The 16,203-nt window shown below is 34.7% G+C and overlaps 1 long non-coding RNA gene across 1 annotated transcript in view; it reads left to right on the top strand.

Moving 5' to 3' along the window:
- LOC116181482 overlaps positions 1 to 16,203 on the top strand; it is a 48,203-nt gene that overhangs the window by 19,771 nt on the left and 12,229 nt on the right. Inside the window, exon 2 of the long non-coding RNA XR_004147261.1 lies at positions 6,778 to 6,819. This is a non-coding gene — a long non-coding RNA (uncharacterized LOC116181482). The remainder of the gene's footprint in view (positions 1 to 6,777; positions 6,820 to 16,203) is intronic.

Genomic DNA, 16,203 nt, shown 5'->3' with positions numbered 1-16,203 from the left:
AATTTTCCAGGGCAATTTTCGATGAACATGGACGGTTATTATGGTAGTGGATTTTTTTTAATTAATTTTGTATCATAGGCGAATATTTCGAAAGGAAAATTTCCTGAAACGAGTTTTCCTAGGGGTGCATATATTGGAACAAAGTTTCCGGTAGAATTCTAGACCTTTTTTGCTTCCACTTTATTGGACTCAATTTATGTGTGGATGTTTTTTGTATGAGCCGATTGAAATGCATCACCTGGAAAGAAAATGAAACATTACTGGCGAGGAAACATCGCAGTACGAGGTCCCTATTTTAATTGCCCAGTCAAGTCAAGTCATTTTACTGACGAGTCGTATTTTTTAAAATAAAATTTTAATTTTCAAATAGAACTTTTGATTAATGTCAGCAATAGAATAGTTTAAATACATCCTGCAATAAGTCCACCAATATAGGCCTTGACTAGGAGACCTTTATTTTACAGTAAGATATTTCGACTGTTTGCAATATTGTGACGTGTATGCGGGATAATTTGAATTTTGAGCACAAAGTCAATGGGCAAGGGAGGAATTATAACGTCTGATTTTGTTTAAATTAATCGACTTATGGGTCAGGCTTTCTTGTTACCAATTCGTTGCTTTTATTTTGATGTAAGTGTTGCTTGTCATTATTTCTTTCTGTCTACTGTTACTGTTACAGTCCACAGCGACAGCTTTTGGCAAAACTCAAGTCATATTAAACTGAAGCCTATCTAAAAGATGACCGCCAATCTTGTCCAGAGGTGAGGTGAGTACACTTTGTATGGTAATTGAAGTCGATATACAATACACGCACCCTCTTTTAACATGCAAATAAGAAATTAATACATAACAACACCTATTAATGCGCAATTATGAACTCTATCTGAAGATCTGGTTTACCTTTTTATTTAATTTTAATACACTGCGTATTCGTCGTTAGGCACCATTTTTTCTTCGCTAATGAGTCTGTTATGCACGATTTTCTTTAATCATGTAATTATGTCATTCCGTGCAGAACAAATGTTTACTTGTAATCAGTGTACGTAGATGTTGCGATAAGGAGTAACATAATTCCCCACGTGTGAAAACACATGTTGGGTACACTAATTCGCGGCGTGCGTGATAGATAGAGCTCCCCGATAGCGTCAATTCGACACGGTGACATCTGAACTTGCTTTTTACGTGATAATCGAATTTCCACTTTTATCGACGAATTTACATAACGCCCTACATTCTTTTTCTATAATGGTTTTAGTTACATTAACTTATACATTATAAACCTAAGCGAAATTATTGTCTAGAAGTCCATGTTTCCTAGTAATATCTGCAAACTCAAAGTCGATGGTGCTCATTTCAGTGAAAATTTGACTACAACTTTTTCAGTAGTAATTCAGAAACTATTAATTGCCTGATTAATTGTAATACAAATTAATAATTTAAAATTCAGACAGTCACGTGATATTACACCAGATTAATTCTGAAATTCAAATGATTACATGCTTTGCTAACCTGAATTTCAGTTTTACTTATCTGGAAATAGTAGTTATGTTGATCATTTTTTGCTGATCTTCAGGAACTTGTGACGTCAAATCTCTGGAAATTCTGTTTGATGTTTTATGTCGAAGACCAACCCCCAAGTCTTTTAAAATCCGAACTACTTTTTCGATCGTAGCCGATGTCCGATGCGTCCAGTGTAGTACTTCCTGGCTTCGGAAAATTTGCCATATGCATTACGGGGAAAAAGTGGTTACCAAAATACAAAAGGGCATACGTTATACGCCTTTTTTTCTATATATATATATTTCCTATAGCTAACGGCTAATCTTATCTATGCTATAAAAGTAGGCGAGATATCGCCTATAACTTCGTCCAATCGTCGGGAAATATATTGAAAAGCTTTCGCTCTGGTAAATTATTAAAAAAAGGGTTCTTTTGATAAGGGGTTAGAAAAAAGGGCGGTAGTTGGAAGAAAACTATCCTTTTGGTTGAGACCTTTAATTAGAATGCCATGAAAAATCAAATTAACTGCTCCCCCCCCCCCCCCCCCCCCTTTCGATGAGACTTTTTGCTGCTCCCACAGTTGGTGGGAATTTTTCAAATTTGTGTACCTTGTACTGTTGAAATTGCAAACCGTCTAGAGATAATGTATCATGCAAGCAATTGTAAATATGCGAAATCAGTTTGCAGCCATTTACTAAAAATCGTCATGAATTCCTCATTTCCATGCCTACTTCATGTCAGGAGATTTTAGTTTCCATGTCAGATGCAGATCAGACTACTTTTCCTTACAGTGACTCTATACAGACAGTGTGGTACAGTGGTGTTATTTTCTATTGGTCGTTGGGAGGTCCGCCACGTTTTAGGCAAATAGGTACACCGCATTGCTAGAAATTAATCTGGAAACCAAGGTGATGAATTTAGCTTGATGGACACAATTAATTCGGTTAAACCAACCAGCTCAATGATAAATTTTAAATTGCCTCTTTGGCTTTGCTCAACGGTTTCACAGTTTGTTTATTTGGTTGTTATGGACAAACCGTTGTTATGGTAATTATATTATATAATACTGGGTAAAATGATTATATTTTCAAATAAAAGTAACAATTTTAAACTACACTTTGTCGATCTAAAATCGGGTTAATATCTTTTAAATCTAAAGTACACGAAAAAATAGCATGTTCTATACGTAAAAAGTGAAACTATTTTCACTCACTGGAAAACTGCCACTTTTCTTTACTTGTAGCCCTTGCTTCGAATGGGACCAACACTTACCGACTGTGTAGCTCAGTGGTAGAGCATTGGGCTACATAGCCGGAGGTCGGGTGTGAACCTGGACTGAGGTAAGAATTTGTCATCTTTTTCATCTAGAACAACTTAAGACCTTATGCAGGAGCACCTTTAAAAAGCATTCTGCCGGTCACTCTGTAATTGGGCGAAAGCCTGTTGCTGTAATACGAGTTTCACCCCTTTTCACCCTCTCCAAAAACTAGTCATATGTACCTCCTTGCTCACGTATTTAGTATTTGTATTTGTTATACACCGTTCTAACATATTTTCTTGGCAAATCTCCATTAACAATTTTCTCTGTTTTGCCTAGAAAATGGACTACCAGCCAATTTCATGAAAGTACCTTTAATATTGTCTGAAAGGTATAGAGAAATGCTGTATAATTTCCGCTATTATGTATTTGTGAATCCACGGAAAAATTGTTGGGTGCGTAGTATTAAATTCATGTAAAAGAGCAAAACATACCACCATATTTGATCTTAAGCAAGTTCCCCCGAGTCCCAGTGCTTTAGCGTTTCGCGAACCACACTTTGAGTAGCCCCGATCTATGGGATACAATTCAGTAGTCCACACGATGCCTGGACACATCTCAAATCGAACTTGGCATTTTTTCCAATATCAATATCTTCATTATTCTCACATATAAACCTCTCGCCAGGAAAGATTGGCGGTCATAGAACACTTGATCCCGGTCTACAATCTATGTTTTTCTAAAGATGTGAGCGATTTCCGAGATAGTATCGTCTCAATGTTAAACAAAAAGACTTTTCGTTCAACATTGGCACGATCCTATTCCGGAAGTCGCTCGCATCTTAAGAAAAACTTAGATTGTAGATCGACACAAGGTGTGCTGTGACCGGCAATCTTTCCTGGCAAGAGTTATATATCCTAATCCAACACCTACCCTCACAGCTCTAAAAAAAGAGAGTGCACCATAAGGACAGTCTCTGAAAATGAAATATTGGTGGTATGGTGGTCGTAAAGTTCCTTTTTTTTAATTGCACAAACTAATATAATTAGCAGAGAACAATCGTGCAAAATGGTATGTTACAACACAATGCAAATCGGCACAAGCAGGAACTAGCACAAAGCTCCTTAAAAAGAAGTTCTAATATTGTAACGCCGGGAGGGTACCAGGAGGGGGGTAATAGACCGGAAAACTACATAAAGAGAGTAAAATCGAATTCAAAACTTGTGGCCGAGTTCTAGTTTGGTACGAGAGTCACACGTGGAGTCATATGCTGGAAGGGAAGGTGATGCTTTAATTACTAATATTTATTTGATACAATTTGTCGTTTTCAGCTGACTAGTGGTTTTTTCAAATTTAGTACATCAAATTGCTCGTAACTCCCTTTTAGGAGTTTGCTTCTGACTACCACGATCCATTAAATGTGCCAAAGTCTTGAAGGTCCAAAGTCAATGACATGCGTAAATTTATACACAAAGAAAATGTAACCCATTCGTTATAATGACAAATGACTTAACAAACTCGATGACCCGCTCGACATAATCAGACGGTTTATCTCCAACAAACGTACGCACTGATTACATAATTGTATATCGCGATTTAAATTAAGGCGACAAGGTAAAACTCGGCCATAGATCATACGGATCGTTGACGTGCGAGTTTCGTGCTTTTTAAATGGAAGGGAAAAAAGAAAAAGGATTCATGTAGTTTTATGTTAAATTTATCGCTCTAGGTGAGTAGTAATGTGCGTGTTGATAAGAAATAACTACTACGTTACCGGTGAAATTACATGATATTACTAAACTACCTTTATTAATTTAATTATACAGGTACGTTATTCCGACAGGCTAGTGATGTTTTTAACACTGCAGCAAGCAGTAGCATGACTAAGCAAATCAAATTATTGTAATTCGTTTTTAAGGTTAATTACATATGATTAAAATGTGTAGAATTAATTACTTTAGCAGCTTTGCTTTATTGCACATTGGAGGCAAGCAGCAAGAAGTAGACATGGTACGTTTTGCTTTAAATTTTGCAGGATAATTCTCATTACTTTAATTAGTTGTAGAGAATAATTCATGTGCATTGCAATTGCCAAGCCGCATGTTAAGAAGAAGCTTTTTTCAAGGCACCTTTCTATCAATATATTCGTAGTTTGTAGGTAACACTCATATTTGACTACAAACGTGAAATCAATTTATCCAATTAAGCAATGATACTGAGCGTTCCACGTTTTTCCAGTAGCACAAATTAGTTCCAAACTACAATAAAACGAGGTTTCCCAGAATGAGTTTTACCAATTAATTATCACTAATAATTTTCATTCTTTTCATCCTCTAAAACCCAAAAGCTTGATATGATAAAACAAACGACATAACGAACGAAAGGCCTTCTTTTGCTAAAATTACTTTTGTTCATATTTGATTATTAATGTTCTGCATTGATGATACACATTTGCTTTCTGATTTGGATATATGTTGAAACGACAGTTGAACTGAGACCAAAGCTAGATAAGAGTATTTTACGTTGTTTTGGATGCATGGTACAATTGTTAAATCGCACTGCAAAGTACAATAAGTTAGTATAGGGTTACTTATTACAGAACTTAAATTCAAATTTATGGAATATCCGGCTTTGGATGAACTTTCGGAAATAATCGAATAAATAAATAAATAAATAAATAAAAGTACATAGATAGATCATTGATTGCCACACGTTGAATTGGCAAGAATATAGTCGGTTTCTGTGAAAAAATGCCACTTCTATAAATAGTTGTTTGAATTTGGCCATTGGGGTATGTTTTCACACAGTTCTTTTATTCCTCCAGACTAAACGTAACACAACAAGTTTGCCAATTAATTTATTGGGTTTTGCAAAATAATAGTGTACATGCTTGGTAATAGCATTGTTTAAATACTTAAGTATTTAAAGAATGGTAATAGTCAATATTTAACTTGCTGTGATTTGGTGTCCGAATTGCCCACTTGATTTCGAGTCTGAACTGTGGAAAAGTTTAACCGTATTTTTGAAAATAAAATAAATAAATTTGTCCAAAGAGCATTAACTTAAGGTAGAGTGGAAAAAATCTGGTTCACTAAACAAATTTCTCCTTTCTGTGAATAAAACTAGTGTTCACACCCGTCTGAAGCCCATTAATGGCGATGTGGCAATGTGTGCAATAAATTTATAAACGCCAGGTTCGAAAAAACTATACCCTAGCTAGAACTTTACCGTTTACTTTTAAAGGTAAGCATTTGATATTTCCATTTCGTTAACTATAAAGGGTTGATAATTTGCTATCGTTGTCGTGTTCTTACTTATTCGTCAGTAACCGATCGCCCGTTTCCTAGAATCGCCGTTTCTACCGTCTGATTTCTTGAGGCTTCCGAAATCTCCGACCTTGACCAGAAGCAGGGTTTCCGAACCTGGTGGCGCTCGAGCCGTACCGTCCCGCCGACTATCGCTATGCAATTTTATTTGGCGTTTAATTTTACAAGCAAGCAATTTTCAGAAAATCAAAGTTTGAAGTAAATTTTCAGAGAAATTTAGAGAAGGAGAAATTTACGTAACCGTAAATTTATCCGTAGGTCATTTTACAAAATTTACAAAAGAATTTCAAGTTCAACCCCCTTATATGCAACAAAGTCTGTTGCAAAATAGCAATAGTATTTACTAATAGATCAAATCGTAAAATTTAGAGTATTTTGAGGTTTTTACTGTCAGAAAGTTTAACCTTCCCGTGGGAATAACTTGGTCATGAATTTAGTTGAAAAACAATGTACGGAAAAAAGGATAGACTTCTAAAGGTGTTCAAATATCACGTATGTGCAACAGTACTCAGAGTAGCCTGAAATTATAATAAATACAGTTCCTATTCAAAATACAGTAGGTACATAAAAATAATCAGACTAGATTGAGTTAATACTAAACAATAAATGCAAATTTATAACAAATCATTTCTTCTCCATTTGCAAAGCTTACCTACTCTGTTTTGTATTCCATTCATATTTTATTTGTTTCAGGGGATCTATCTCTTGTACTGTACGGAATTGCTGCAATACCGGGTAAGTTTGCTATTAAAAAGGAACTATATGAGTAACTAAATTAAGTAAGTTGTCAAGGTAACTTAAAAAATGTCGATTGCTTTGGCATATTTTGCTTATAGGGACTCGTAAACCGTAAAAGATACAAATCCGCTTGAATATGCAAAGTTATGCAGACTTTTATGGTGATTATTTTCCCTTTCAAAGTTTCTTTCAGCTCTACAAATAGCGCAGTTACTCATCATATTCATATCCATATTAACACTTATATATATCGGGCGATCAAAAATGAGTGACTGTCGAGTCGCCTTTGAAAGTTTGAGTTAAGTACGATTTCCCATATAAACAAAAATTCCAAAGGCGACTAAACGGTCACTCATTTTTTATCGCTATATATATATCTTCGAGGTTCATTGAAATTCTGAAAAAAAATGGACGCTTTTTTCAGTCTGGCATTTATAGATTCGATAAGCAGGAGAACATTACACTTCTACCACTAAATTAAAACCAGGACAATTAACTTTTTTTGAAATTGGATAATTTTAGTACAATGAAAACTTGCGCAGTTGCCGAGTTTTTGAACCACTTAAAAGCTCAGAAATGAAATGATTTAAATTAAAACTGCAGGTTTGTTAAGCTTCACTTCGATGGTTTTACTTGAATCCCACTTGAACTTTGATGCTCTTTAGATTTCCAACATTGTAACTGCAACCTTCACTGTAAATCAAGGCTGAAATTTAACTAAAGCGGATAAACCGGTTTGAAGCTTGAATTTTTAAGCTTCGTAGTCTGAAGTATTGGGGAAAACGAATGTTACAGTGTAAATAATTTGAATGGTTTCAGAATTTCTTCTTAAATGTCTTGCTTTGAAGCAAACGTTACAAAGAAGGTTAATAGATAATCTTTTGATGAACATTGAGTTCCTTATTAAATACCTATATGAATATCAAAAGCATAAACGAAAAATTTAAATAAAACAAAAGAAGAAAACCTGTTTCCCTTCAGATACAATAGAGCAAAAGACGCCATAAGACCAAAAGATTGCTTTCCCTTCTCTCTTTCGGCAACGAAACAAATACAACAACAATCTGCACGCATTCGGTAGCATAATTTGATCATGAAAGTATATTCTGTTCTTCGATTAATTTCAGCATTAGAGATATGTCCGCTAAAGGGCTCAGGAGACCATTCAACAAACCATAATGGTTTACAAGAGTCTTATGGACCGATAAGGCCTTTAGGGACACTTAGAACTCCTTGAAAACTTGTTAAGGCTTATGTGATGAAGTTCTCCATTTTTTTTTCTGGTTCGTTGAGAGATTTTTGAAATATTTGAAGTATTAAAACAACCACAAATGTATTTTTATTGTTTTTCTATAAAGGGATCGATTTCGAGTTAATCACCCATCATCAGGCTATGCTTCAATTTTAATCAACCTAATGTCGCTGCATCTTATATCAATGACGGTAATAATAATTTTATTTCTTTGTTCAACTTCACATTCCTGTAATTATTAGCATAGCCTGATGATGGGTGATTAACCCGAAATCGATCGCTTTATAGAAAAACAATAAAAAAACATTTGTGGTTCTTTTAATACTTCAAATATTTCAAAAATCTTGTTAAGGCTGTTGATACCTTTATAAATTCTTAAATGCTATATTAAAAGAAGTAAGAAAACTCTAGAACAACTTTTGAAGGCTAATACTCGCTCATGTCTTTAAAGGTCTTTAGAAAGTTCTTTTAAAACTTTTGAGGGATTTCTTAGTATTTTTAACGGAACACTCTAGGGTTGTTTATATTACTATAATAGTCATGATTAGCGGCGGAACCAAGGCTCCCTGAACTTATCCAAAAAGAATTGATACTGGAAAGTAGGTATTTTCTATTTATACAAAAGAGAATATAATTTACTTACAATTGCTTATAGTCACACAATCATTGAAAAAGTCATAAATTTGCTTACTACCTACTTTGGAACAAGACGTAGAATTTGAATACTATTAACAATCATTCAATTGGAAAATCCATTCGCTGAATTTTTCCCGCTGCAATAGTTCGTTTGAGCGATCTCGATTCTAGACGACGTAAGTTGATACGGTGAGGGCGCAAAGGAAAAATTTCTCGCACAGCAGGTATTATTATGAAAACGTTCAAAGATTTTCGATCAAAGCAGCATCGTTTTCCACTACTTCCATTCTTGTGAAAAACTGCCAGCAATTTATGTCAATTATGTACAATGACATTTTAAGACTTAATTTGCTAGTTAATCATCAATACTGTGTGGTAGTAGATGGCGTGTTTTTCTAATTTATTCTTTTACGCTTCCGATTATTGGAAAGAAAGGCTTCACGAGTCGCGGTTTCTGATAAAGTTTTGCGTACGGCGAGTATTTGAGGTTTTCAGTTTTCCGAATATTCATCATTTAGTTTTTATTTCATTACCATAGCAAATAGCTATCAGCTATGAATTGAAATAACTTTTCTATTCCTAATTTAACTGGACACTGATACGAATCACGAGGGGTGCCGTTGCCTAAATCAATACATAAGGAAATGTACAAACGCATTAGCGATTGCTTACATATGCCATAAAATTAACTTGCCAGAAGACTGATTTATTATGTAAAGTGCGCAATTAAAACGTAAACATAGGGAACGCGCACGATTAGCGCTCCCTATTTTTATCAAATCAAACCGGGAATTAACTAAATCTAAATTCGCCTCGGTAGATATGGTTTACATGCCGTTGACATAAATCAAGTTAGATAAGGAAGACATTCAGTTATGGTAGTGCACATCTGATAATTTCCTGTGATTACACGTATAATTGGGGAAGGGCTGACCGGAAATTGAGGGCGTGCTTGTAGTTACTTCCATACGGAAATGACGCTTGTTACCATAGGTGTCATCACCTGACCACATCAGCGGCTAGATTCGCAACGCAATTACGTACGATTTATCTTGAAAGCTGGAGAATTGAATTATGTGCAAGGCGAAGCCCCTGTAAAAAGTTCTGTTTGATTTACTCGACTGGGCAACTGAGAATACTTAAACCAAACCAAAAATTTCGCCCATTCCGTATAGATTATGATTACTTACGCCCAATTCTGAGTATATTAGTGAAATCAAGACATACCTACTGGTGCATCCGATTTGAAATAACGAAGTGGGGTGTCCGTTGGATTTAAAAATATTTTAGCACGTATTTATTGAGTAAACTTTATCTACACACTTTCAGAAATCTGTTTACATCAGTTTCCCATATAATAATCTACTCACATCGTTGAACACCCTGTATATTTTTCCTGTTAATCATGTATCTTCGTCGTTCTTTTTCGGGCCATTACTTATACATGGAAATTTTTCAAATTTGGCGACTTATTCGCTCGAAAATAAAAATACGGAAGCCAAAGCAATAATATTTCAATTAATTAATATGACAGTCAGATCTCCATTTGTTTTAAGAAGTTATTTTGGTTGCATAAAATGAGGCGTCCTTCAGAAGAGTTTTTGTCATTTAGAAGTAGACATGGGGAAAACAATACACACAAATCCCTATGTCTACTTCTAAATGAATATTACTGTATAGCAAAGTGCCAGGAACGTAATATAATATACGAGTATTATTCAAGTATAAATAATTACTAATTTTGAAGTTCTACGGTTGCAGCATTATTATTGGAGCGTGCAATCGAAGTTTAGAAAACAACGCTCGAAAGTATGGAAACTGTTTCCCAATAGTCTTGCGGATAAAAAAGGTTTTGTGTTTCTTTGTGCTATTATGGGCCGTATCATGCCCATTTTGTGCACTTTTGTGTTTTTTAATTACCTATTGGACTTTTTAGAAGTGATAGACTACAATTTTAGGCATATCTTCGCTTTTGTATTTTTGAAGTAGGTGTTAAAAAATGACTAAGTAGCTAAACAGGGGATTAGTTTTGCAGATTAAGGCATTCGGATAGGAGCAGTGGCACTAGATAGAGGTTGAAGAGAATTCTTGTTTTAGTAGTCGATCTGGTTAGGAGGTCCAATTAAATTAAAGGCGATCTTGTGGTCCATTTTCTCCAGTTAGTTTTTTTTAATCTTCATTATTTTGCCCAATACTCAGCGTAAATTGCGGGCACAGGTTGTGATCGATAGTTATCAAAAAAGTGCCAGTTCACGAGAAACCAGAGAAACCTACCCCAAGGGATATTTACGTGTTCCATTGTGGGAGTTGGAAAAACATAGGTGAATTCCTTAGGAAACTGTACCGCGTATTTGCACATATAACTCTCGCCAGGAAAGATTGCCGATGACAGCACACCTTGTGTCGATCTACAATCTATGTTTTTCTTAAGACGCGAGCGACTTCAGGAATAGGATCGTGCCAATGTTGAACGAAAAGACTTTTTGTTCAACATTAACACGATACTATCCCGCAAGTCGCTCACATCTTTAGAAAAACATAGATTGTAGATCGGGATCAAGTGTTCTGTGACGGGCAATCTTTCCTGGCGAGAGGTTTATGAACAAAGTGAAAAGAAGGTGACAGTAATGCAAGTGACTCACGAACATTACAACAAAGAAAACTGTTTTTCAAATGAAATAATACTACAGTTTATTATTAGTGCCGCTAATGCAAAAGGGCAGTTTGGTGAAAAAGTTTATCTAAAAGATTTCTTAAACGTTAAATCGAACCATAATCAAAATTAAGTTAATATGAGTGTGCAACCGCACTTTTCGGAACAAAATTATACTGACCAGCAAAGGAATTATCATCGGGACCAAGCCTGTATTTTTCAATCAATCGTCATAGTCCATTCCAAAGAGTCATCACTTACAGATTGTTTCAATCCGGTGGGATTGAGTATGCCACCCTTTAGAAACCACCTGATATCTACCTCATATTGACGAGTCAAAAAAGTCACCCGTAAGAATTCCAGATCTTCCAGGTCGAGGAAAAATGGTAAATAAGAGGGTTAGTCGTATTTATGCATTTTTTGTCAAATATTTTCCTCAACTTTAAGATCCGTTGCAAAAAAGGTAAATAATGATTTGTTGTACTCTGACTAGTAAAATTATCAATAAAGGATCTCAAAGCGCCCGAAAGTGTAATATTGTGCATTTTTAAGGTGCGTTATTATTAAAGGAACCCCCTCAATTTGGTGTCAGTCTAATTAAATATTCTTTTTCGGAATCCGAGGTATTCCATAGGTTTCATTTTGAATGAAACCAAATTAGAGGGTTGTTTAGTTTAAGTGTAAAGGTGTCAAGGTACTCCAGTAAATTAATCGCAATTTAGAATTTTAGTAATTAAAAATTTATGTAAAAAGAGAAATGCATTCTTAAAAAACTTTTAAATATGTTATGATTCTATCAATATACAGTGATTATTTTGCTGGACAGTACAAAGTCAAAAAACCCATTTGGGGCGAATTTTCAGCTATAAAGAACAGGAGATTTTTTCGTAACCAAGGGGAGCAGGGTAAAATTTAATAGGGAACCATACGAGCTAGTCATTGCATTTTTATACTTTTTTTAGTTTTCTGGTTGTAATTTCCCGTTTAATCAAAAACAAAAGAAATTGTCAACAAATTATTTGAACAGAAGTACCGATGCAAAATGGCACCCAATAGTGGGGATTTATTGTACCCTCCCTTTCATATGTTTTCCGTATTGTACAAATGTTGTGCTACTGTAGATTTTCATTGAATTTGGTCTGAAAGAGTCATTTGTAAGGATTTATCTGACGATCCTACGATACGAATATCTCTTTGTGTTGGGTTATACACATTTTGTGCTGTTAAAGATTGTCAGTAATTAAACTTTTCAGCTATAAATGCCATTCCTTTTTAAGCGGATAAAAACATTTTGTACTACAGGAACCACAATTTCCGGTCAGTGTCGGTCTCCAGAAAAAGTTACTTGAGAAAGTGTTCACAATAATCACGTTTCCAATTTGGAAAAATGCATTAAAAATGGTCTCCTAGTAGTCATTCTTCACTGATTCTTCCTCCGAAATTGTACAGGTTATTTGAAGGTCTTGACATTTTTTACTATTATGTGAAGTATGCGTTAACGTTAAAGGGGGTGTTAAAAGTTAACGGAATTAGCTTAAGAACCAATATTAAAGTGATTTTTTTAAATTTTGCTGATACCTTGGCATTACAAAATTCCCCAAAAACAGAAAACTTTAATTTTAGAACAAGCCGTTCCGTTCTGAACGCAAAATTGTTCTATGTCAGAAACGGTTTGCTTTTTCTATAAATATTCTAGGTATTCATATTTTGAATGATTATGATTATGATTATGAATGAAATAACTTCTATTAAAATATTAATATTGTGGTGTCCATTAAAAACTGCGACATCTCAATTAATTTTTACTTTGGTCTACAATTATATGACTTCCTTAAATCACAAACTGAAGATAGTTTATTAAGTAATTTATAGGTTGGTCACAACCTACAACTGAATCAAACGAAAAAAAAAGAAAGTGGTTATTTTAATTTCATCCGAAATTTGAAAATCCAATAATTTTGACTTAAATATAAATATGTCAAAACACACCACAAGACTAACCGTTTTTTGTAGGTGCGCCTGAAAAACGATGTTATGTAAATTAGGCATTCATTTATATTAGATGCCACACAAAACGCGCAATATATTTTCACTTGTTAAAGTTTCTATCAAAAACGCATTCTGGGATATAATTTGATACACAGGTGACGATTACGTTTGTAATTGAAACTAAAATTCAATTGAGATATTTTAGTAATTAATTATCCGGTGATTGTAGGAATTTAAATAAAGTTTAGGGAAAATATTGCGTTTTCATGTTAATCTTTCCACTTAGAAAAATTGTAATGTCAATTTTAAGTTTTATCAATCAGTGGACAGGTTTTAAACTGCATTATTATTGAACAGTATGGGTCATTTCGTAAATTATGATTTGCGGTTGGTTTACAGCACCAATTTACGAATTTTTGACCTTGTGAAGACTTCTCAGAGTTGCGACCAGAAGTTAATTTTTGAGAATTATTTGGGGCATCTATAATGAAAAAAATGGTTTCTTGCATCTTCTGTACTTTATTCTTTAAATTTTGACATATTTACGTAGTGTCTTGAGCATGTTCCTACTGAAAGTATCCGTTACGAAAATATACCGCATGTCAGTTATTGCTGCGAGTAAGCCATGGTGGAAAATCGTTTATCGTTACGATAAAAGTTGATACCAATCAAATAAGGTCATTAATAATTAGGTTATCACTTATCACTATCCGATAATGAACACCGTTCCTTTAAGGTTGCTTAAGGCTTGTGGTATGCAGTTCAGAGCATTACTTAAATACTAAATAATAAATAGAGACCCCAGTATATTACTAACCATGGCTTATTTCTATGATAAAAACTTATAATGAAGGGGGTTTTGGTTAAACATTGAACACGAATTCAAGGTGTACGTGATTGACAAAAAAAGGGTGCCTAACTCCTTTGTACTTTGTGCAAACGTATCCGCGAATTTGAACTAATTAATTGGAAAATTCATTCGTAGAATTACCGTACTAATATTTCATACTTTACCGCGTGTCATTCTTATTTAGCCAGTCGTAACTGTAACTGTAAAATGATGCTTATGAATTTATGCATTAGATGTCGCTGCAAAAAGTTGAGGAAAAGGAAATCATAGTCTATAAAATACCAAAGAAGATCACCGGGAAGTAAATGGTCGCCGGGTAGTCGATACCGGGATGATCATCGCCGGGATTTTCGTGTACTAAAGGGAAGGGTTGGGGGGGGGGGGGGGGGGTATTCTATACGCATTCATAAGCTTTTCGTGCGCTAGAGGAAATTACTGGGGGCATTCCATACTATACCCTGATTTGAGCTAGGAAGCTGTTCTCAGTTCTGTCTAGAATTTGGAACCTGGTTATTGGTGCCACAATTGGGGAAATAACAATAGCATGGCTAGTAGATTAGGTTCAATTTCTTAATCTTAACAAAAGGTACTTAAAAGTACAACATAACATGCACGCAAGTATTCTTTTTCAATTTAATCCTTTTTAAGAAGACATGAGCAACGATAGGTAGATAAGCAACAATAAACAAAATTATTTTTAGCCATACGAAAATTCTCCTTGAAAGAATTGGAAGGCGAAGAATTGCGTCTGAACAATTTTATAGCTTATAGCTTTTAAAGAGTTACTGCCACGTTATTTCACGGTCACAAATAGTAATAGTCATTTGTTTTAGTTTAATATCAGATTTATTTACCCTTAATAACCAATCCTAATGTTATCTAGGCACACCACGTATATAGATAATAATGGATAATTTAAAAATCAATTCATATTAGGGACAATAGATTGTCATCAGTATACCGATAATAATAGTCATTATTGTCATCGATAAAATCTAATTATAATATCACGTAAATTAGAAATCGATGTTAAGGTAAAAATAAATAAAATCGCCGTTATTATATAACAAAATTTTAATAGAAGTTTAACGTCAGGTATGAAAATAAAAATGAAAAATATTGCCACTAATGTGTCTCTTAAATCGACTTCGCATACTAAATTAAACGTGGACCTCCTAGTGTATTTTCCTGTTTATGTGAACCTGAAAAAAATAATAAGACAGGAGTCCGGTGTTAAGCAATGCGGTTATGAATTATTCAAATCTTAACACACGTACCGTCTTCATTGTTTCGAATTATCCATTAAAAATTGGAGTAGATGTCTTTCTGCCGATAGAAAGATGTGGGTGGGTTATCTGAAATTATTTCGTCGTCATTCCGGTTAGTGATTACCGGTCGATGTTTTTTGTAGTGGGCTAATCTTGACAATCTTGCATGCATAGAAAGGTAAAACGAGAGGAAAAGAGCGGTTTGTTTGCCCCTATCCCCTGGAGCTGATCCAACTTGTTTTACTGCGTGTAATACCGGGAGCGGGTTGTGTTTCACGTCAACTTACATCCGAGGGTACGTGGATGACACATTCCCATGTCAAACACTGTCAGCCGTTAACTGACATGAATCCTATGCCCGAGGAATATAAAAGTACCGTGTAAAACAATATTTTTTTCTAAACGCGATGTTATTAGTAACGCATTGTTTTTAACGTGTGGGTAATTTACCTATACGTTGTAATTCTAATAGTTATAGGCGTTATTCCGAATTGTATGAGGCTGGAAAATGGGAAATAAAACCTCAAATTAATTTCTGCACGACATTGCAGTACACCGTGGCTACAGCAATGACAATTGGGACAAAATCTAGTAATATTTATGAAATTAGGTATCGCTTTCCAGATGCAATTGTCTTTTTTAGCTATAAGCTCACACGAGAATTGTTTGCGTGTCTGTGAAGCTCGCACATCATCAATCAATAAAAAAATTTTTTCATAAAGGGGTGTCTCAA

The sequence above is a fragment of the Photinus pyralis genome, unplaced genomic scaffold, assembly GCF_008802855.1.
Source record: "Photinus pyralis isolate 1611_PpyrPB1 unplaced genomic scaffold, Ppyr1.3 Ppyr1.4_LG9, whole genome shotgun sequence".
NCBI lineage: Eukaryota > Metazoa > Arthropoda > Insecta > Coleoptera > Lampyridae > Photinus > Photinus pyralis.
Note: the sequence above shows the minus strand (reverse complement) of the source record. Positions and strands in the feature narration are given on the sequence as shown.